At 42.1% G+C, this 22,234-nt stretch overlaps 1 protein-coding gene across 1 annotated transcript in view; it reads right to left on the minus strand.

Moving 5' to 3' along the window:
* SLC5A12 (solute carrier family 5 member 12) overlaps positions 1–22,234 on the minus strand; it is a 346,093-nt gene that overhangs the window by 269,662 nt on the left and 54,197 nt on the right. The gene's annotated exons all lie outside the window — the stretch shown is intronic.

Genomic DNA, 22,234 nt, shown 5'->3' on the forward strand with positions numbered 1-22,234 from the left:
TCAGGACTTTTCTTCCAGTATTGAGGGATTTATGAGATAAACTGCAAAACAAAACCGTCTATCGCTACACGAAAGCCACCTATGCATTCCTAAAGGACCTGAGTCCCAAATCTGTAGACTACCCAGGTTCAGTGTTCCAAATATTCAGCAGAACTCCAGAAACTACAATTTATGTTTTTTTATAGATTTATTTTCAAACAAAAATAGAAAAAAGAATAAAGAAGAAAGGTCTTTTACTGTCCTCAAAAGGAGGCCAGTACTTAGTTATTTATGCAACATTTAGCATGACAATTCTGTACTATTTATACATTTTGCAGGTAGACAAGAATCAGTTTCAAACAACAACAGTTTCAAATAAATACAAAGTTTTTTAATTCAAATAATAAAGGTATTTGTCTTTAAACAATCGTCACATAATTCACATTTTATAAACAATATTGAAACAAAAAATGCTTTTTTTGTGTAAAAAAGAACCGCCTTCACATGGCGCAAACATCAACATAAGAAACTCAAAATACATTAATCCTGTCAACCAAGGTATATTGCAAGCACAACTGCAAAGGTTGTCTTCACTAGTGTTCACAATATCCACATTTAGTCATGTGAGAAAAAATCTTGGGTTGGATATCAATTGTCCTAAATAGCACCAATCGGTCAGTGTTCTGCCAACTCTTTTTGGACTATACAAGAGTCCATATTGTAAAAAGCCAAACATGTACAGAGAAACTCAAATGTATATGTGAGTAATTCAAAAAAGCACAGTTTTGGATTTGAAAACACTTTTAATGCAGACAGCGTTAAGAGATGACATTTGGGGATTATGCTTATTTTGCTTTCAATGGCCCTAAATGTAAACAACTTATCTCTGGTTCAAATCTTTACCTAATGTTATTTCAAAACAAAATCAAACATGTTATCCCAAATATACATGACTTAATTTCCTTTCAGAGACTGTCCCGAATCGGAAGCCTGTCATCTAAGTTTGTTCTGTAGATCTGTGCTATGATACACTAGAGGTAGCAGCAAGTTAAAGCTTCCCGGCGCTAGATCTTCTTCAAGTGTGGTGAGCATTCAGAGAGGACATCTGAAGAGACAGAAACAACAAAAAAGAGGAAATACAAGGAGTTCTCTGCGGGATGTGTTTTGGGCAGGGATGAGTGGCAATGGCCCTCATTACGACCCTGGCGGAAAGGGGTTTACGCCGGCGTAAACCATGGCGCCCCTTTCCGCCTGAGTACGAGTTCCCGTAGCGCCATGGTGATTTTTACGCCTGCTTTTTGCAGGCGGTAAAAACCATGGCGCTACGGGACCTTGTTGTTAGGTACGCCACCGTAATTTACGGTGGCGTAATTAACGCCTTCCCCACTCCCATTATACCCTATGGGGCAAAAATGGGAATGGGGAAGGGTAAATGGGGATTGGGGACTTACCGCCCCGCCAAGGTCGGAATGGGGCGGTAAGTCTGCCAACCACCATGGCGGAGTTGGCAGCTTAGCGCCATGGACCATGGTGCAAATTGCACCATGGTTCTCCGCCAAGGTGGTAATGAGGGCCAATGGGAGTTACGTCACACATGTTTTAAATAGCAATGGGCGTCAAATGGGTGGATATATAGGCACAAGACATCTGGAGGCCGTGTGCCCATCCTCAAATTCCATTTTTCCCTTCTCTGTACTCCTATGCCAATAGTTTAGACATACAGGTGGCTATTGACACCCATCAACCAAATCTAAAAATTGCTTTAATACCATTTGAGACAAATGTGGTGGTGAGCAATCAAACAACGTACTGCCTATTCAAGATATCTACTGTACCTATGTCTACCTTCCTTTTCCTAATTACTCCCCTGACAACATTCTACTTCCCTAATATGCAATTCTTCATCTCTATCCTAACCTACCTCTCAATGTGTCTCCATTCTCATTTCATTCTCTCCATTTTGCCCTGCTTTTCTCTACTTTGACGCATCTCAAACCCTCCCTCTCGCCAATCTCTCTTTTTATGCACTCTTTAGGTTTCCTTCTCTGCATGAAATCACTGATTACCATATTTATAATTAGAAAATGGGCAAAGCATATATATATCAAACAAAAGATAAAGTTTAGAAAAGTCAAAATGATCACAAACCAATATATACCTTCTGTGCTGCAATGCCAAACCAAGGCAACCCCAACCATAAGCCCTTTGTCAGGAATCCACCATGTTCTCACTCCCGTGCACACAGTACAACATTACAACTCAGGTGCTCACTCTAATCGTTTGTTGAGATCTCAGCTGGCATTGAGTGCTCAGCGCGGCATTCCTGTGCATACAGGTAAAGCCCCTATGCGCTGCGTTTAGTTCCGGGAACACTGGGGGTTGTCATGGAAACGTTGGCAACCTATCCATAGATGCCTATTGGTTCAGGCACTGCGAGATGTTTTACGTCAAGTTAGCTGATCCCTTTAAGACTCTGCCTCGCACTCAGCGCGCTGCTTCTGAATCTTGTTTCAAGTGGCGTTTGTTGTTGTTTACTCACCGTATTCTTGTATTGTACGACCCTCCTTTGCATTTGGACTGTTCAACTTCTTTATCCTTGGCCTTTCTACGTATCTATGGTACTCTAACCTGGAACACTCAACGGACTGCTTGCTTACACCTGATCTGTAATTTCTGCATTCTGGTCTTCAACTTCCGATTTCCCATTTGGATTGCCTACGTCTCACCCACAAACTGTTACCTTGCATTTATGGATTTTTTCCATGGACTACCTTTGAACTTGTTTGGATACGAGACTTTGGTTGCAGGCGTCCTTGTTTCTTCGGGTGATAAGTGGTATCACAACTCTAACACGCGTCCTCGTTCCATTGGGAATAGTCTGTTACAGGACCTGCTTTTGGACTTCCACTTCTGTCACACGGACCCCTCCGCCATAAGGATACCGGAACTCTATCCAGGAGACATCGCTCCATTAACCTACGGTAAGCTTGGCACTGAACTCTAGTAATTATTCTGCTCTTTATTGATTATTAGCTTACTATTGTTGGTTATTGTTCTAGGGGTACACCTCTCATCTTTTGACAATATCCTTGGCAGACATAATTAACGCTTTGTTAGTGAGTATTGCTACTGTCAGTCATTGCTACATTCTGGTGTGTCTTCCCGGCTAACCATTGTTTCATTTTTTTCCTTGCAGCCAGCGGTGTACTAGGACGTACTCATTTTCGGCCAATACTCGCCTCAATCTGTCCTTTTGTACTCTTGAGGGGTATATTGTCAGAAAGACCAAATAACTTCACGACGTATCAAAGACTGCCGTTTTCTTCTGTTTTTAGACACATGTCTAACACCCGTCTAGCATCCCAGTGTAATTTTAACTGGCTCCTGGAATCACATGGGTAAGACTCACTATGTATTGTTTTTCCCAATCCCATGTTGATTTTCAGCAACATGTTTAAAAGCCATGACATAGCATGCCAGAACAGAAGCCACCAAATGTTATTACTATTATTGTTTTAATTTTAATGATTCTTAAATTCATTTGATTCTAAGAAATGAGTAAGCTGTAGTAGAATGACAGCTTGGCTCTGAGGACAAGGGTAATGTTTGACAGTGGCTCATATATGAGTCATAGGGTCCAATTCATAGAAAAAGCACAAAGACCCCGCAAAGTACTGTGCATGTACAACATCTTTGCCCCTGCTTGCACGCAAAAGTTCCTTTGCATGCTCCGCATATCCATGGAAAAAGTATAGCAAAGTAACCTGAGGCGCAAGTAGCAGCAGTAACACCCACGAAATGTCCCCATGTAAACCAAACTAGTGATATATACCGACCTTTGCGACTACCTGATCCCCACCATCAAGCACCATGGCAATACTGCAGCCCGTTGCCCACACCAGCGACACTGAGTACGAACCTCCATAACCCAAAACTGCACCCCGATAATCTGTGTCCCATTCCCAGTAACTGAAGGCAGCAGTCGGTAAACCTGCGTGCAAACACCCATAATGCAAGGCTGCACCCCACTGATCTTGTATACAATCAGCCTTAACTCCAAGCGGCACCTCAGATATGTGCTGTCACCCCTAAATTGCAATGTAAAGATACTGCTGCAGTGACTGTGAGGAGGTTACTGTGGCTTTAAGAAAATGTCATACTTCAGCTGACTGGTGGCGCAGAGTTCACGTAGAGTTCAGTCGGTCGTCAGTTGGCCTGCTGCAGGTTGGTGAGAAGTGGAGTTGCTAGTCGGAATGGATGAGTACTGCAGCCTGAGAAGCGGAAATCAGCAGAGAACTGTAGGGCAGGAGCAGACAAGTCTGGTGAGCATGGCTAGAAGCAGGCTTACTAGTGAAGGTAAGTGCAAAAAGTTGTTGGGCCGACAAGCAATGCTGAGACAAATGCAAATGAAATCGGCGAGCCACCATTAGGCCTCTTGGCAGAGAGTGAACCCATAAAGCATGATACACTGGCGCTTTTATGCGTTACCTTGAACAACAACCCTGCTTTGAATTGCTCTATAAACAATTCCCTGTCTAACAAAGGGCCTCTCCCAGGAGGGTGATCTGATGTTTCCTTTTTGCCTTCCCCACGCCTCCCACAGTAAAGATTGGTACGCTTGTTCAAACCTCGGAAATCATAAAAGAAAGCCTGGTTTTCCAACTGTTCTGGAAGCAATTTGCAGGAACGTTGAGAGATTTATGGATTTCAGGCAGAGTGTCGGAAGGAAACTGCTGAGAATGTGAGGAGGTCCTGGTGGGTTCCAGAAATTTGGGGGGAAAAAGAGGGAAATCATGACAGTGAAAAGTGTCGGATCTAAAGCCCCCACACTCCTATATTACTTTCTAAGACACCTATCAACCCCCTTGCCACCAATGGAAAAATCCTGAACACTGCTTCCTGGCCCAAAGAGACGATTAACGTTGAAAAGGCAACCTCATGTGAGTCATTGGCCTTGGATCCCTCCACCCTCTAACATACTGAAGACTCCAAGGTTCGAGATTAGGACCAAAAAGAGACAATGGAGCCTGATTTGGAAGTTCAGTGCAGAGTTGAAGTTCAAGTACACAGACACTGGCACCTTTTGGCTAACCCATTGTTAACTCATCAAGGGAACTCAACTGATGGCCTTGCTTGGGAGAAAGTTGGGCTGGATGAGGGGGAGGGGTTTCACCAAAATGGGGACCAATGAAATAACTTGAAATGGCTGCACAGGGTGAATAGAAGTGGAGATAACACCAAGGGCTCATTAGACTCAATCTTAGCAGATTCAGCAGATTGGGGTAATGGGAGTCCACTGCCTACAACCATGTCTAATGGAACCATTTGCTCGAAATTGGACTCTCTCAGACAACCTGCAAATGATGTAAGAAGGAGAATTGGAGGTGGTAAAATAACATCCTTCTTTAAAACAATGGGCATAAAACAAAATCAGTGGGCAAATGGATTGAATGACATGATGAATGTGGGAATACTGGAAGGTGTGAGAGTGGGTCGTGTCAACCACTTTTCATCCCCTATAACAAAATCTGTATCAAAGGCAATGGAGGGCACCATGTACCAAGGCTGCTCAACTCAGATATTTTTGGTGGGGGCACTATGGTCAGAAGAGAAGCCAGGGTCATTGCAATATCAACAAAAGGAAGCACAGGCGTGCCATTGCAAACTAAATGATTGTGAACCAAAGGTAGTTAACAACCACCTAGATAAACCACCCATGGAGCAAACTCTCACCCATTCAATAGTCGCTGAGACTTTTAAGTCAGTAAAAGACTGAAGAAAGGAGATGGAAAAGTCCTCCAAGACAGGTATTGCTAGATATTGCTAGACAAGAACAAAATATAGTGCTGGTTGAGAAAGGCTGTTTGACAGAGGTAATAAACCATTGCTATTCTGGCATAATTTGTGAATCATTTGAATCTACCCCGGGGGCTTTGGGTACCGAAATACCAACTGCAACGAATCGTGAAATTTTGGAAAAACAGGATTCTACCTCTAGCCCAGACTCCTCTATGGATTTAGAATTCAGCCCCAGGAGAAGTAAAGCAAGCAGGAGATTTAGAAAACGACCAGTGGAAACCACATAGAACCAGGACACTCTCAACCTTATGGCCATGTTAGCCATGCCTATGGCTCCATGTATGAAATGTTACAAGGGCATAAATGACACACTGAAAGATAAAACCACGTTATTGGTGATGGTGTAAAAATTAGTGTTTGCTGAAGGTTATATAACGGCAGAAAACTCTAAGCAAGTACCAGGAACAATAATATGGTAAAAACTAGTGGGCAGGTGGCCAGTCAATGGGAACTGACCATTATGTCTGATGAAATAAACACTGAGCACCCTGGGGAATCAACTTGATTAGCCCAAATCCTTGTAGAGAATAGTTTGTTAGAGATGGAAACAGATCAATACAGGTTGGAAGGAAACAACAAGCAGTTCCAGGGTGTACTTGAAGAAACTGGCTCTAAGGCATTCTCGATATTTGCCAAAGAAGGAAAAGAAGAAAAGCTAAAGAACAACTTCTATTAAAGACAAAGATGCAGTTGGCTTATCGGAAAAATCCAAATCCAACACATCACAAAAATTCATAAATAACCAATCAACTCCAGCCAACCAACAACATACTAAAGTTAAGGGTAAAGAGAAAAGGCCACAGAGGTGTGTTACACCGGTTGGGGCGAGTACACATAACTCGGAGTCTATAGAAGAGGAAGGCATACTGGTGGAGAGAGAAACTCGGGATGAACCTCTCATGGAATTGATGGAACTATTGGTATACTCGATACAAAAGGGTGGTCTACAAGCTGGCCTCAACGAAAACCCGCAATTAAATGTAGAGGCAGAAGGCATAACTGATATTATAGAATTTAGCTAACCAGAGCTCATAGACTAACAAAACACCAAATTCCTAACATTGGGGGAAAAAAGAAGGAAAGTGGAAGAAAGACAGAAAAAACCAAACAAAAAGGATATCTGGCTCAAGTTGGTCAGGAAAAGTATGAATACATCTTTCATTAAAGGGCAGACTCAATCTCAAATAGGGATGTAAAAGAAAGCTCAAACAAGTATGACGTGAACCATCTTGGCCTGCAAAACATCAGTAATACGTTTTCTTATGTAGGCCATGAGTCCACCGACAGCAACGAGAGGAAAGATCTGCAGCTGCCAAGATCTATAAAGTATAACTTAGTGAAAATAAAAATGAGAGAAACTTTAAAATGTGTATTGGTGGAGAGATTAGTGGACAGGAAAGATAACCCGATCCTAAACCAAAAACATTTGATGGAATTGCTTCATTGTATCCAAACGTGCGGGAAGCATGATCTAGCGATCAGAAAATAATAGAATTTGTGGACAAGGTCTGAACAGACAGTGTGTATCTGCACACCAACTCTCTAGTGGTGAGGACAATACTCCTAGATGCAGGAGACAGTTTGCAATTATTAGGATTTGACCTCACAGCAATCAAAGAAGATCACCAGTAAACATCGAACAATGGTAGACACAAAGAAAAGAAAGAGAGTATGCCTCTGTGGCAACGAACAAATAGTAAAATTGAACCTGAAGGTCTACATCACGTTGATAATGTGTCACTTTTGGTCAGGGGAGGCATCCCACCGTTAATCCAAGTTGGTGCAAATGGGAATGGGAAACAAAGTCCACGTATCACAGTACGTGGTCAGAAGGATTGCAATTTGAAATGAAAGTTTGACTTCATGTCTAACAACTCTAAGAGCAGCACAGAACAGAATACATGGTCATGGTTACCTGGTGTCTTCGATGGTGGTAAATCACAAAAGCTGAAGAAACAAGACACCCAAAGTAACATTAACATGTCTTGTTGGAACACCAGAGGCTTCAAACGCTTGCTGACAAGCAGTGATGTTAGGTTGGGTGACTTTGATCTTTTCTGCCCATGGTAGATATGGTTCTGTCAAAAACCTCACCTAGATGGGTACACTGTGATCCTTAACCAAACTGAAAAAGTCCACATTGGAAGAACAGCGTTAGGCCTATTGATGGCCTTCAAAAATGGGACATGGCTGGAGTTATCAAAAGTTGCTGTAGGTAACTTATACACACATACGGTTACAGTGGACTGATATCCTCCAGGACAAATGACTTAAAAACCTAAGAACGACCAATTGACTATTAACAACAATTATTGGTACCGATAAGCAGTTCCAGAACCAGAGTTTTTGAAGATGGAGAATGCATTGTTGAAAGAAGTGCATAGTGAGGAAGGCGCGAAATACATAATCTTCAATGGCGACTTACACATTAACTGCCTAACCGACAGAGGTGATCCAATTAGCAATGACCTGGTGTCTCTGAGGCTGTCAGAAAAAAAGGGGCATACTTTGGTTGTCCCTGATGATAGTTTGGGACATGCACATGTTAAATGGGCAAGTGGATGGAGACATTACGAGTCAGCCAACATGGTCTCAAGAGGGCCAATCAAACTTAATTAAATATGGGGGTCATTACGAGTTAGGAGGTAACGGCATGGTTACCCCCTTACCGGGTACTGGGTCCGGGTTCCTTGAATGAGGAATTACCAGGCCATTCCGACCTTGGAGGGCCTGGTAATTCCTCATTCAAGGAACCCATCCCCATTCCCATTGGAGCCCCCATAGGGCTCAATGGGAATGGGGAGGGAGCTAACAAAGGGCCTGTTAATAACAGGTCCATTGTTAGCACCTTAGTATGCTCACGGGACCCGCTAAGGGTGCCTGGTAAAACCAGGCGTTCTTAGTGGGTTCCTGCGAGAAGACTCGTAATGCGGCAGTAAGGGGTTGACGGCTCAGGCACCTTTACCGGCGCCGTTAACCTCTTAACGCCACACTCGTAATGGCCCCCTATGTCTCTGTTTCGAGAGCCTTGTTTTCCCTTATTTCAGAGTTTAGAGTGATAAATACAGCCTCTACTGATCATGATTTTTTAAGAACTTGCTGGGCAATGGGAAATGATAAACCAACAACAAAGATTAATGCAACAATGAAGGTTGGAAATGGTGGAACCAGACTTAGATGGTCTAAAAAGTCTGTTGATCAGTTGCCAGCTCAGTACATAGAAAAAATAGCATTGAATAACTGTGAGGGAAGTTCTGAGACCTGTGATTATACTCCATTGCTACAATGCTATAGAGTTAACATACAGGAAAACATGATCATAGGGAGATGCCACCTACATAGTTCTGATAAAGAGTTGGTGGAGAAACAGAGCAAAATGAGAGGAATAATAAGGATAGCTAAGAACTTGTGTCCGGAGGCGATGGAATTTGCCTGAAATAACTATAAGAACTGGTTGAAATGGCATAAGAAAATGGTGCACTAAAGTGATTCGGAAAAACATGTTGAAAGTAGTATGTCGGAAAAACTCCAGAGATTTATGGGATTTAATTAGATGCACTGACAAGTCCCAACCATTGGTTCATGCAAATAATGTCAGTGAAACTCCATGGGTGAATCATTTTATTAGCTTATATGCAGATGAGAGTGATGCAACATACAATCTACGAGAGGAAGATGGCCCAAAGTGGAATTTGCCACACAGTACGGAAGCCATTTTGCAGAAAATATCCTGATTAAGTGGTTTGCGAGCACGAGGTCCTGATGGCGTAACAAACGCCATCATAAAGCACGACCCAGTAGCCTGGACCAACTTTCTACATGTTCCATATGCAAGAATCATTGAAATAGGAATGATTTCAGACTCTTGGAAAAAAGCTAATATAGTGCCTATATTCAAGAGAGGCAATAGGGATGACCCAAAAATGTATTCGCCATTGCTCTCTAGGACGTGATTGCCAAAATATTTGGTTCATTGTTTTTGGCTGAGTTAAACGGATGGTCAACCAGACAGGGAATAAATTACTGCTATCAAACTGGCTTTGTGAAGGGTGTAGGCACTAGTGTGAACATCATGTTGCTTAGTATCCTGAAAAAGAGAGCTTTGGAAGACAAATCTAAGATGTAGTCTCTTCTAAACCCCTTGATAGCCCTCCACTCAGATACCAGGCTAATAATAAGATTAAATAAAGGTGGCTGCTGTCCAGTGAATTAAAGACCTTTCTGGGATGAAAGCAAGGCTGTCTACTTGCACTTGCCATTTTCAACCTTTTTTTATCAAATGTGGAAAATACAATAAATAGAGCAAGAGGTTTTCCCCCAGATATAGGTGGATCCCTATCAAACCTTGGAGGTATTAAAAACTGAAATGGAGAAGGTGGTGTGAAAGCATTGAGGAGTTGGGTTAGTACTAATCAAGGAGTATTTATAGAACTAGGTATTTGTGAAGAGGGGCTAAAGACAAACCCAAGAAGGGTAAAGTTGAAGCTCTGGAGACATGATTGGATTACTACTCTGAAAGAAGCTAATAGCTATAAACCTTTTTATCATCTTAGGCAGAAGATCAGAGTACTTGGAGAAGTCCCAAGGTATCTCAGAAAGTTCCCAAATAAACAATACGGAGATAAGTTCTTCAGAACTAGATTGAATCGTGTATTAACTAAAGAAGTAACAGCGGCCAGATCTCCAATCAGACCAAAGGACTTAAAATATAGGTATTGTATGAAGGAAGGATCAGTGGAAACAATAAACCATTTGATACTATTTAGTACAGGTCTTACGGAAGAGAAAAGTAAGCATGTTAAATAACATCCAGAAGGCATTAGTACTCTACAACCTGAGGAGTGGTGGAAGTTAATATTGAGTGGGGATAAGGTCTCCTTGGTATTGACAACTGGGACAATTTTAGATGAGGTTATGTTATGAGGATCATTGATGAATTGAAATTTGGGTTTTAACATTGATTTTATGATGACATAAAAGGATAACGTGATGTTCATAATTTGCGAAAGATCTGTAATAAATCAAAGCAATAAAACAAAATATATATAATAATAATGTAAACCGTACATTTGCGGATTGGATCCTATGCACACAGTGCTCTGCACCTCCGATCATGTGACTGTGAGCCCACGAGGTTTGCATGTAACTTTTCCCGATGTGTAGTTGTGCGTTGGATTCATGAATTTGGTTTGGTTTGCGCTTGACTGGGCGCGCCATTTTTTTCCGTGGCCCGTCCCTCAGCATATTCACGTTCTTCCTCATTTTGCCGGCAGAATGGGAAATACACATTTTCCACCCCCTATTTATTTCTATGTGTAAGCCCGTCCCACACTTTGCATGGAGTGTCTCGCAAAGCACTCGACTGTACACAAAGACGTGATGGACCCAAACAGAGTCCCAGAAAAACACAAAAAGTTCAAAACACATGAAACAGGAAAAGGAGGTTTGCGCACTGAAAAGGGCACAAAGTCACTTTTCACAATGCCGAACATTCCACGAATCAGGCGTATAGCATTCTAAGCACGGGCAAACATGCTTGGCCATATTCGGAGTTACCTGAATTTCACTGATTTGTCCTAACCAATCTTTCCCAAAATTGTTTTGATTTTGGGGTAAATTGTTGGTTCAGATAGTTTGACCTAATATATTACAAATAAGACATGCATGATTAGCGTTCATGACCTCTTTAAAATAGGATTTATTTGAAGGAAAAGGCAGACAGAAAAAAAGGGTTTAGTTGTGAGAAAGGTAACAATATAAATATGGTTCAGGTTAAGAAGCAGGCAGTGGCGGATCCACGATTTCAAAAAGGGTCCTACAGAATTTTATGTTTGGAGCTCAGGGATCGGGTAAATTGAGAAAAAGAAGAGTATTCGATGAAGGGGTAGGGATTTTATATGCAAAATTGTGCAAAATGCTGCATAGTTTTGTATTTAACTGTGGCATCCGTCCACAGGCTAGAGTGTGAACATATACTTTTGGCACAAGTACCGTGAATTGAACATACATTTGAAAAAGCGCAAGCAGCATTTTGGGAGCAAAATGTAGTCTTTGTCACTATGTTAAGCTAAAGGTCGGGAAGTCGAATGGTGCTCGAGTCTGCCAGTGCAAGTGGCTCACTTTAGCTCAACACCAGCCAAGGCCTGCCTGCTCAGACAAAAAGCAAAGGACATTTATTTTTAAAATCTTGCCACAGGGTTGCTCTGCCAACTCACTGCCCACAACACTGAATGTATGCTGTGGCACAATTCCTATTGAGCCTTCTCTTTTTAAAAACAGCATCGCTACTCCGTCCTTGCCTACCCATCAAAAAGAAAGGAAAGCCACACGAAAATGTGGCTTATCTAACCCTTGCCCATCGCCTATAATCGTTGTCAGTATTCCTCACCCGGTACCACAACCTGCGACCACACACACAAATTCTGAGTCGGTCTTGCAGCCCTCTGCCGCAGTCTTTATGAGAAGAGTAGATCACTCCACTCAACCCTTCCTTTCCCCCTCCTGACCTTTCCAGCTCTGGAGCCCTCTCTTAGCTACCCATTGCAGCTACCTCTGCACTGTGCCTGTAGTGCCCTAGATGTGTCACCTATGTACAGATGGCCATTGCTTCCAGCTAGGTTTGCACGTTATAATGCCTATACTGACAAGGGTGCAGCTGGCCACATATGTCAGATACCATCAGTGTCCTGGACACTGTTGATGGATCATTTGATTGACCATTCTCAATGACAAAAGCTGCTAATGGATTGCAGCTAAGGTGGTGTCAAGAAGTACATTAGGTGCATGATGAGAGCATGTGTTTAAGAATGCCTCACACCTCTCCAGGTTGCAAACCAAATGTGCTTGCCCTCAAGACGGAGTAGCATAAACAACCACCAGGGGCAGCTCATCCATAATGGGTGAGGGGGCATCGACCCACTGGGTCTTGGCCCCCTCTCACCCATTATGGAAGAGCCAGCCCAGTAAAATATGAGCACTCCCTCGGCTGTTTTTTTTCAGCTGAGGAGTGCTCTTAAATGTGAATGGGATTTTTTTGTTCCTTTGCACAGTTACATTTCCCCAGCCATGCAAGCTTAATGAGCCATGCAAGGCTTGGGCTCGTTTGCATCATCATGGGTAATGCTGGCTTGGGAACTGCACATTGGTATTAAGCAAGGAGGCACTCCTGTGCATCTTCACACATACAGACAGAGCAGGCTGGAGTAGGGCACCTACAGACCCACGCTCAAGCCCCTTGCATGCATGAACAGGATCCAGGAAACTTCCCACAGCAGAAGGTATGTTGGTTTATGTTCATTTTTTTAAATTTAAATTATGTGTATGGATGCGTGCATGCTTGTGTTGTTAGGTGAATTTATGATGATGTATGATGGTTGCTGGTGTGAATGAGAGAGTGTTTTCTGTGTGTGTGTTGTGTAAATGTGTGTGTTTGTATGTTCATTTATTTAGTATTTAAATATGTGTATGGATGCATGTATGCTTGTGTTATGATGAGTGAGTGCATGATGGATACTCGTGTGCATGAAAGAGTGCTTGCAGTGCGTATGTTGTCTTAATGTGCATTTTTTATGTTAATTTATGTATATATGTGTATGAATGCTTGTGTTATGAGTGCATGATGGGTGCTCATGTGAATGAAAGAGTGCTTGCTGTAAGTATGTTGTGTAAACATGTGTGTTTGTATGTTTATCATTTAAATATGTGTATAGATGTGCATATGCTTGTGTTTGGAGTGAGTGCATAATGTATGTTTTTTTCAAATGAAACAGAATGTTTGCCATGTGTATGTTGTGTAAATGCATGTGCTTGAATGTTTATTATTATAGATGTGTGCATGCTTGCGTTATAAGTGAGTGCATGATGGGTTTTCGTGACTGTGAATGAGACAGTGAGTGCTTGCTGTGTGTATGTTGTGTAAGTGTATGTGTGTGTGTTTGTGCTGCTCTGAAATTATTTTGGTGAGTGGGAGTGGGGGTTTGTACAACAAAGGCATTTTAGAAATACATTTGTTGCACAAACACCCTCCCCACCAGCCGAAATCAGCTCTCCGTCTGAGGTGCTGTGGGGCCCAGGGGACAGGAATGCTATTTTATTACTGGACATCTATGATAGATGTCTAGTAAAAAATATCATACCTGCCCCCCTGACAACCAGCATCTTGCAAACACACATAATCACTTTGATTGTGTGTGTGTGTTTGGCGCAGTGAGGCCCAGGGGAAAGGCATGGTATTGTTTTACTGGACATCTATGATAGATGTCCAGTAAAAAAAAAATAACTTCCCTGTCCCCGGGTCCAAACTGGCATGTTTTAAAATAATGCAAGCATGATAGGTGTTATTATGTAGCTAGACTTGCATTTTAATGCAGCCAGTCTAGCCATTTCTTATTCTGGTATGACATGTTGTATTGGGCATCTTTGGTAAAGCAAGCATGATAAGTGTTAATATGAAGTAAGCCTGGCATTTTTTATGCAACCAGTGTAGTCATTTCTTACTGAGGCATGACATGTTGTATTGGGCATCTTTAATAAAACAAGCAGGATCAGTGGTATTATGCTTACTGTGGCATGACATTGTGTATTAAGCACATTTGTTAAAAAAAAGCAAAAAAAAGCATAAGTGTTATTTTGGAACTAGGCTGGCATTTCAATGCAACCTGTTAAGACATTTTGTATTGTGGTATGGCAATTTGTATTGGGCATCGTTGATAAAGCAAACATGATAAGTGTTATTATGAAGCAAGACCCTCACTTTTATGCACTTAGTGTAGCTATTTCTTATTGCACTATGACATTTTGTATTGGGCATCTTTGATAAAGCAAGCATGATAAGTGTTATTATGTAGCTCGACTGGCATTTTATTACTGCCAGTTTGGACATCTGTTCATACTTTGACATGCATTTTTAATGGTAAAGCCAACTGGAGTTTGTTCTTACATGGGGATGCTGCCATATATTTGCAGAACAAACATGGATATGTTTTCTTATAGTATCATTACTGGCAATATGCACAAAGCAAACATGAGTATGTTCTTATATGGGAATAATAGGGTATAATGTTGCAGTCAGCATGCAAACGTATGGGCACAGCTAGTGTGAAAATGTTTTATACTGGCACATATTATGGGAAAAGGCATCATTTTTTTCATGTGTAACCCTACAACACAAAATTGCAAACTGTTTGGCTTTTTACTCATTGTTTCTAAAAAAAAGTGTGCTCTAAAATGCTTGATTTTCACCCATTATTAAAAAAGAAATTGCTGGGGAGAATCCGACACAAAATCCCCTTACGGGTTGGGGGCTACCTCACTACGATCGGTCGCTCTGCCATATCAGGGACAAATATTTATATCCCTCCACCAAAATTCATGAGCCGCCACTGCCAAACACCCCTTTTTCCTGTCTTCTACATGTTAATGAGCTCTGCAAGTTTGATCCAAAAACGTTTCTTTTGGAACTATACACTTTGGGGAAACTAAGTGCAGGGTGGGTGGCAACCGCCAAACACAGATGAGCAGAGAGGCATGAAATGAATCGATGATAAGGTCCCCTTCTTATCATCAGAGTTTGACATAGTCATGAGCAATGTTATCATTCAATGTTTTTCTTTTTAGGGGGTGAGAGCCCACTGAAGTCTATAATAGGATATGGGGATTGCCATTGATGTGAACCAAGTGCAGGGTGGGTGACAACCGCCAAGCGAGTTGATGAGCAGAGCGACATGAAATGACACTATGCTAAACTCACCTTCTAATCATCGTCATTAAGTATGTTATCAACCAAGGCTGAGTTGCAATAGCCAGCTTTGCTGTCATGGCCACAATGATTGATGACACTATTTGAGAAGGGTACTGTGGTCGCAGGTCGCACAAGATCCCTGAATCTGCCTCTGGTTGAAGGAGACAACTTAAATTGGATTTGCTATGGAGAAGTTCAACATGTGAAATTGGATAGGCCAACACTTTTTAACTAATAGAGAGAGGGGAATCCCAGTGAAAACTTTGCATGACATACACTCACATGCAGATAACTGACTAATCGGCAATACGAAAATCCCAAAATTGGTCAGCAAGCAGGGGATTGCATTCAGTGAGTGTAAATGAGCATGCCATAGTCTTGTGATAAGAGTGATAAAAGAGACCTCTAGCAAAGACTACATCATACAATTGTTTGGGGGAGGAGATCAAATTCAGTCGCTGTAACTGCGTGTGCCATCTTTCTGTGACAAGAGAGAATACTGGTCAAGAGAAAATCAGAATCTTTTAGAGAAAATGAAATTGCATTCAGTGCTTGTAAATGAGTCTTTTGATATAGCTCCCAATATGTATTGGACTACAGGCCTGATTTGCAAAACATTTTTAATGGCATTGTGCCATTGTAAAGTGTTTATATAAATTAGGTCCTCCAACTACTATGTTTCCTCATCTTTGAATATGCTTGTTATGGCGGATGGGAGTTGTAGTCCAAGAAGCATGCAAGGCAAATGATGCAGTGCCGTGGTTTAGATCCAGGACATGCAATCCAGTGGCCGTAACTAAGAGTGCCATCTTTTGGAGGCATGGCAGGATACTAGTAAACAGTGAGGTAAAAGGAAAGGGTCACATAAAGTTTTTCTATAAAAGCTTTTAGAAAATAAATCGTCTGTTGTTCATCGAAGCAAGAAGGGAAACGGGATTGGGTTTCAAAATAAAACCACACAGTGGGTGTCCCTCAAAGATTTCCTCAAGGGTTGCAGAGCAAGTATTTCTTCTTTTCTTTTGTTGTTTTTTTTTTCTTTTCTTTCCTTTTTTTGGTGCAAGTAAGCCATTTAAGGGAAAGAGTCTTCACAAAATTCCACAAAGGGTGGAGCAAAGGGTTTCCCAAATAGTATATTTTTTTCATTTTTGGTGGCATGAGGAAATGTAAGAGAAGGGGAATAACACAGTAATAAAAAATGTGTTTCACAGAACGTGTTTCAGACGGGCTGTGAGATTTTAAAGACCTTTACAAAACCAGCACTTATATTACAAACAAAATGAAATGTGAAAAAGACCTGTATTAACATGTTCAGAATGATTAAAGTACAATAACTCCTGCTCTCTTATCTAATGGGTTCAGCCCGGTTTCTAACTCTATCAGCCAAGTAAAGCCCACAGAGAACTAGCAAGGAAGATGGACCTTTTATATTATGGCCAGAGAAACTCCTAATTCCTTCTGAGGACTGATTTCTTCACTATATCTCCTAGTTGTCCTGCCTGGCCCGGAAAACGTGAGCCTGCCTGCCAAACTCAAATGTGCAAGAGTTTGGCCTTTCACCAAACATTTTGAGAGATTATAAGCAGTAGGGGAAATGGAAAAACAAATTGAAGGGGGATCCCACACGCGCTGGCGAGGGGACAGAGTTTGGAGGAGGGGCAGAGTTCTAAGGGAGCAGAACCTGCAATTGAAAGGAAATGTTCAAAATAATAGGTTTACAATGGTGTGAAATCTGTCATGCTGCTTCTTTCCAAACTCCACACTGTACATCAGTTCAGATTTAAATCACTTCTATGGCAGTGCTGCACACAAAATACTGTTGGCAATGCATTGATTTTTATTACATTAAGGGATCCGTAAACAACTCTACAGTAGAACGATAGCAGGGTAGATCAGCAGGTTGAGGGACCGTTGCTGAGAGGTTATATATATATAAACACTAGTTGCTAATCATATTACTTTTTGCAATTCCTTACAAAAAACAAGTGCTATCAGATGTGTTTGGCCAGGGCATAGGTTGGGGTGGTTGCTTTCGTATATTCAGGGCAGGAGTATTTCTGCCCCTGCAGTGAAAATCAAATATTGGCACCCATGAACCCATAGTTTAATTACCTAATACCTGCTGTCAGCAGAACAGACACATTTATTTGTGATTAAGCTGTTTGACAAGCATATCCGTTTAACCCCTTCTTCAGTACTGCTCACCTTTCATAAAAACCAGACTAACACTTGACTCACTGACACAGGTGACCTAAGTTCCCAACTGGGATTTCAGAGTAGGAAGAATGGCACGTGAATTCCCAGCCCTTCTAGCCCTCCACAGATGGTATCAATGGGAGCACTGCACCCCCTCTGATCCCCCCAGCAAAGTGGGAGCTGGTGCAGGACCCAGAGCTGAAGGTGAGCTTCAAAGGGCGCTTTTCCTCTTGCTCACCTTCATGCACAATTAAGTATCAGACCAATACTTAATTTTGCATGACAGTCACCTGGGCTAGAGGCAAAGCACCCATTATTTGCTGTTGGTAAAGAGCAACGCGCCCAACCACACACAATACTAGAACAGCAGGGGACTCAGTTGGTGTGTGTGTTTGTTCCTGTCAATTGATTCCTCTGCTGTTCTTGTATTGTGTGTGGCCAGCGCTGTGCAATTCTTTACTAGGCGTGGCAAAACTTTTCTCCCTGTCCCTTTGTTCACTAATCGACAGTCAATTAGTGAACCGAGGGACATTGAGAAAAGTGTTTTCAGTGCGCCCTCAGCCCTCCCCCCAGGGGACGGGGGCGCACTGAAAAATCTCTCATAGGGCGTTGGGTGGGATGTTTGGCAGAGCTGAGGCAAGCCATATCCCGAGATCCGGCAACATATCTGATGCCAGATCTCGGATCCGGCAAGACCTGGCGCATTGGCCGGCGCTGCTTCTAAGTGGATTTGGTTCAACTTCCAAGTATGATCGCCGTGAAATTAGAATTGATCAATTTTTCCTGTCTGAGTTCAAGTAGCTCAGCAGGTTGAGCGACCATTGCTGAGAGGTTATATATAAAAACGGGTTGCTAATCGTATGACATTTTGCAATTCCTTGCTGCTCCTGCTTGCTAATCTTGTTAATCCTTTACTTTTTAACCACCTCAACCAAAAAGACACTTTGGGCCTAATTCATGGAACTTTTAGCACGATGCAAAGTGACTTTGCGCAGCCAACAAACACCCTGATTCACAGAGCGGTGCAAAGTGTATTTTTGCGCAGCGAAGTCACTTTGCACTGCAAAAGTCCTCTTTGCACTGTCCATTTAGCCTGCTGTAAAGAGTACTTTTGCCGTGCAAAGTGACTTTGCTTGTAGAAATATACTGTGCACCCCCCCTGTGAAACAGGGTGTTTGTTGGCAGTGCAAAGTCACGTTGTACCAGTGCACAGTCACTTTGCACCATGCTAAAAGTTCATACATAAGACCCATAATGTTTGATGGCCCACATTAGAGGCCCCAATGACAGCCTACCCATATAACTGATTAAAGGACCCTAGAGCAGCGGTAGATATTTTAACATGTCTACATTATATTAGCTTGTGGGAATTACTTGGTAAATTGTAAAGATGTAGGACAATCAAATATTATTGCAGATGCACAACCCCCTTTATAGAAAGTCTTTCATAAATTCAATATTCGTGGGTGGCGTGTAATGAATGCTTGAGATAAATCTGGGTGTGGCCCCATACAATGGCAGCATATTCCTGCCCAATGTTCTTACCTTGACTCGTCCACTTTTTAGAGGGTGAATGTGATTCTAGATAAGGGCTAATGGAATTGCATTACAATAATATATCATGTCCTGGATAGATGCTATGCTCCTGGTAACACATTTCTAGTCTGCCAGCATTTATTGTAAAGTCCTTCAGATATACAATGGTGCAAAGTTCTCTATTGGAGCGGTAAGAAACATTCGCATTTCCTTACCTCATACGTGCTAGTAATGCCAGACCTGTAGAACACAGGTACAAAGAGTTCTGCAGTAAATATGATGACAAATGTGTAGGCGAAGAAGAAACATATGAAAGACGCTCCAAAGCGATACACCTCCGATGGCGTTCCCAAAACCGTCACTGCAGACATGAAGCTGGCTGTAAGGGACAGTGCCACTGGGCCCCCTGACATTTGTTTACCTCCTACCAAGAAATCGCCACTGGTGGTCTTCTTTCTCTCTTTAACAGCAAAAAAGACTCCAATGCCAGCAGAAACGACGAAAAGTGCAGCAAAAACCACATAATCCCACACAGCAAATGTTCTTGCCTCTGGAGACTGGAAAGTCGACATTTTATCTGGATAGACTTTTGAGGATGGTGTGGTTTTTAATTAAAAAGAAAAGGTTTTAAGTATGAAGTATTATGCTCAATATTTCAGTGACCTAAATAATGGAAATTAAATACATGAGGGATTTTTAAATCTAGAATCCAGTCTGGTCCTTAACGGGGAATAGAAATACGAAATAAAGAACCTGTGCTTCCTGGATTGCAACCACATTCAAGGGGAATATGGAGATGTGTTCAAGGTTTACTGCCTCCAGGTGACACAAACTATTGACCAATAATACGGGCTCTTTTTTTTATCAAACAACTGTGCTTTATCTTTCTTAGTTAAACATTAATGTGTCATGGATGCTGTAAATGATAAGGGGCTTATTTGCAAACATGCTTTCAAATGGGATTTTCCGCGTTAACATTCTTTTGTAAATCAGGCCCTTAGAGTTTTAAAAAAGAGTACATTGCTAAAGTCCACAAATCAGTTCAAACTGAAAATGTTCCCAGTAATCGGATGTCGAGATATTCAGTGGGTCATTTTTGCATTTTCCTCTGATCATTTCTAGATGTGTGGTGCAACTATCTACAATTCATTTACATACTAGGACTTACACAATATCCTCAAAATGAAATATATTATGACCAAAATCATTTTCTCAGGCAACAGCAGATACACCCGCTCATACCCTACTTTGCCTTCCAAGTTGAAACACTGACACACCCAAATGAGAAGGTGAAGACGGGGGTCCATTTTTTTTTCCAACAAAAGAAAATATATGCTTTCACCACATTTGTATCAGCCAGTGACTGGCCTTCTGTGACATCAAGAGGTTAGTGTGGAGGCATGTCAGTTATGCTGCTGGTGCATGCGGCCAAAAGACCCCACATTAGGTCAGTAGACCTTTTGCACTCCAGTGATGTTGGTAGACATGCACATTCTTTTCAAGACTCTGTATCGTGTACCTCTCCTAGCATGTACTTTAACATAGCCATATTCTAAAAACGACATACATTATGCTACACACAATCACCCCTAGTTCCCCATCCAAAATGTGATGAAACCGATGGTTTTATCACTCCTTTTCCTTTGCTAGCCTCTCCCCATGTGGCCAGGGGACGGCAGCTTCTACCTGATCCTGACCCTGGGGCCGGCTATAAGAGGGAGGATCACATGAATGAAGGTGACCCTCAGGGGGATAACATAGCATCATCGAATGAAGCCACAATCACCCCTTTCCCTTGTAGGGATGTTCCCTCTATATCTCAAGCTTTTATGGCTTATTGAAAAAGTACCTTTCCAGTGCCCAAAAAACCTGCTGAAGACCTCTTCCAGCATGATGTACAAAGAATGCCCAACAATTCCATATATATTAGAATACGAGGCTAACCAGAGCAATGCAAATCAGAGCAATGCAAATTCACAATGCCGACAACTACAGCATGCGTTCTAGTAGTTACGAGTGCATGACATGTGCTGGAAGACTTAAAAGGCGGAACCTGAATGAACACAGTGAGAGCGTCCTGGGGAAGCAAAAATGCACCAGAGGAAGAAAGCAAGTCTGGTTGGCAGCCGAAAGTACCAGAGAACAGCAACTCAGCCACAGGAACTGAGAGAGAGACTCAAACACCAGGTGGGATCCACAAAGGATGTGGAAGCCAGGGAGTGAGAACGGTGGGCCCACAAACTGAAGGCAAAGCAACAAAACGCTACTCCATGCTTACCGCAAGGTGAACGAAAGAACGAAAGAGCACTGCAGAAAGCCAGTGGCTCCTGAAAAGAGACATTTGTTTGTTTGTTTGTTTGTTTGTTTGTTTATTTATAATGCGTGCCAGACCCAAGGGTATGAGGGCGCAGAAAGCAAAAGAGGATTGTTCAGCTTAGGTTACAGTGCTGTGCGTTACATTGCAATACATTAAAAGCAGTGCTGAGGTTAACATACAGAAGAACATGTAGTGGAGGGAAACATCAGACAGCAGTCTGGCGTGGGTGGTCGGGCCGCGAGTAAGTCGGCTATTGAGCTGGAGTGGGTGCTGAGTATTAGTAGTTTTATGCAATTAAGTTTTGGTATTAGGCTGAGAGCCTCATAGAAATCTAGACAACTTATTATGAGGGGGGTGTAAGGATTTGGCTGGGAATTCATACATTTTGGGGAGTCTGGTGTGAAGTTTGAGGTTTCTTTGGGAGAGGTTGCAAGGTCTGGTGATCAGGTTGTTTAGATTAGTGGTATTGTTGGGAGATATTGCAGGTACTAAGAGGGGCAGAGTGAGAGGCACGTTAAGGTCTATAGTCGTGAGTAGGTGGAGAATAGTCCTTAGTAGGACCGTATAGGTAGCTGGCATATACATAATTTGTGTGAAGGGGGCTAGCAGAT

This window comes from Ambystoma mexicanum, chromosome 11 (genome assembly GCF_040938575.1).
Source record: "Ambystoma mexicanum isolate Mex_15411 chromosome 11, UKY_AmexF1_1, whole genome shotgun sequence".
NCBI classification, from domain to species: domain Eukaryota; kingdom Metazoa; phylum Chordata; class Amphibia; order Caudata; family Ambystomatidae; genus Ambystoma; species Ambystoma mexicanum.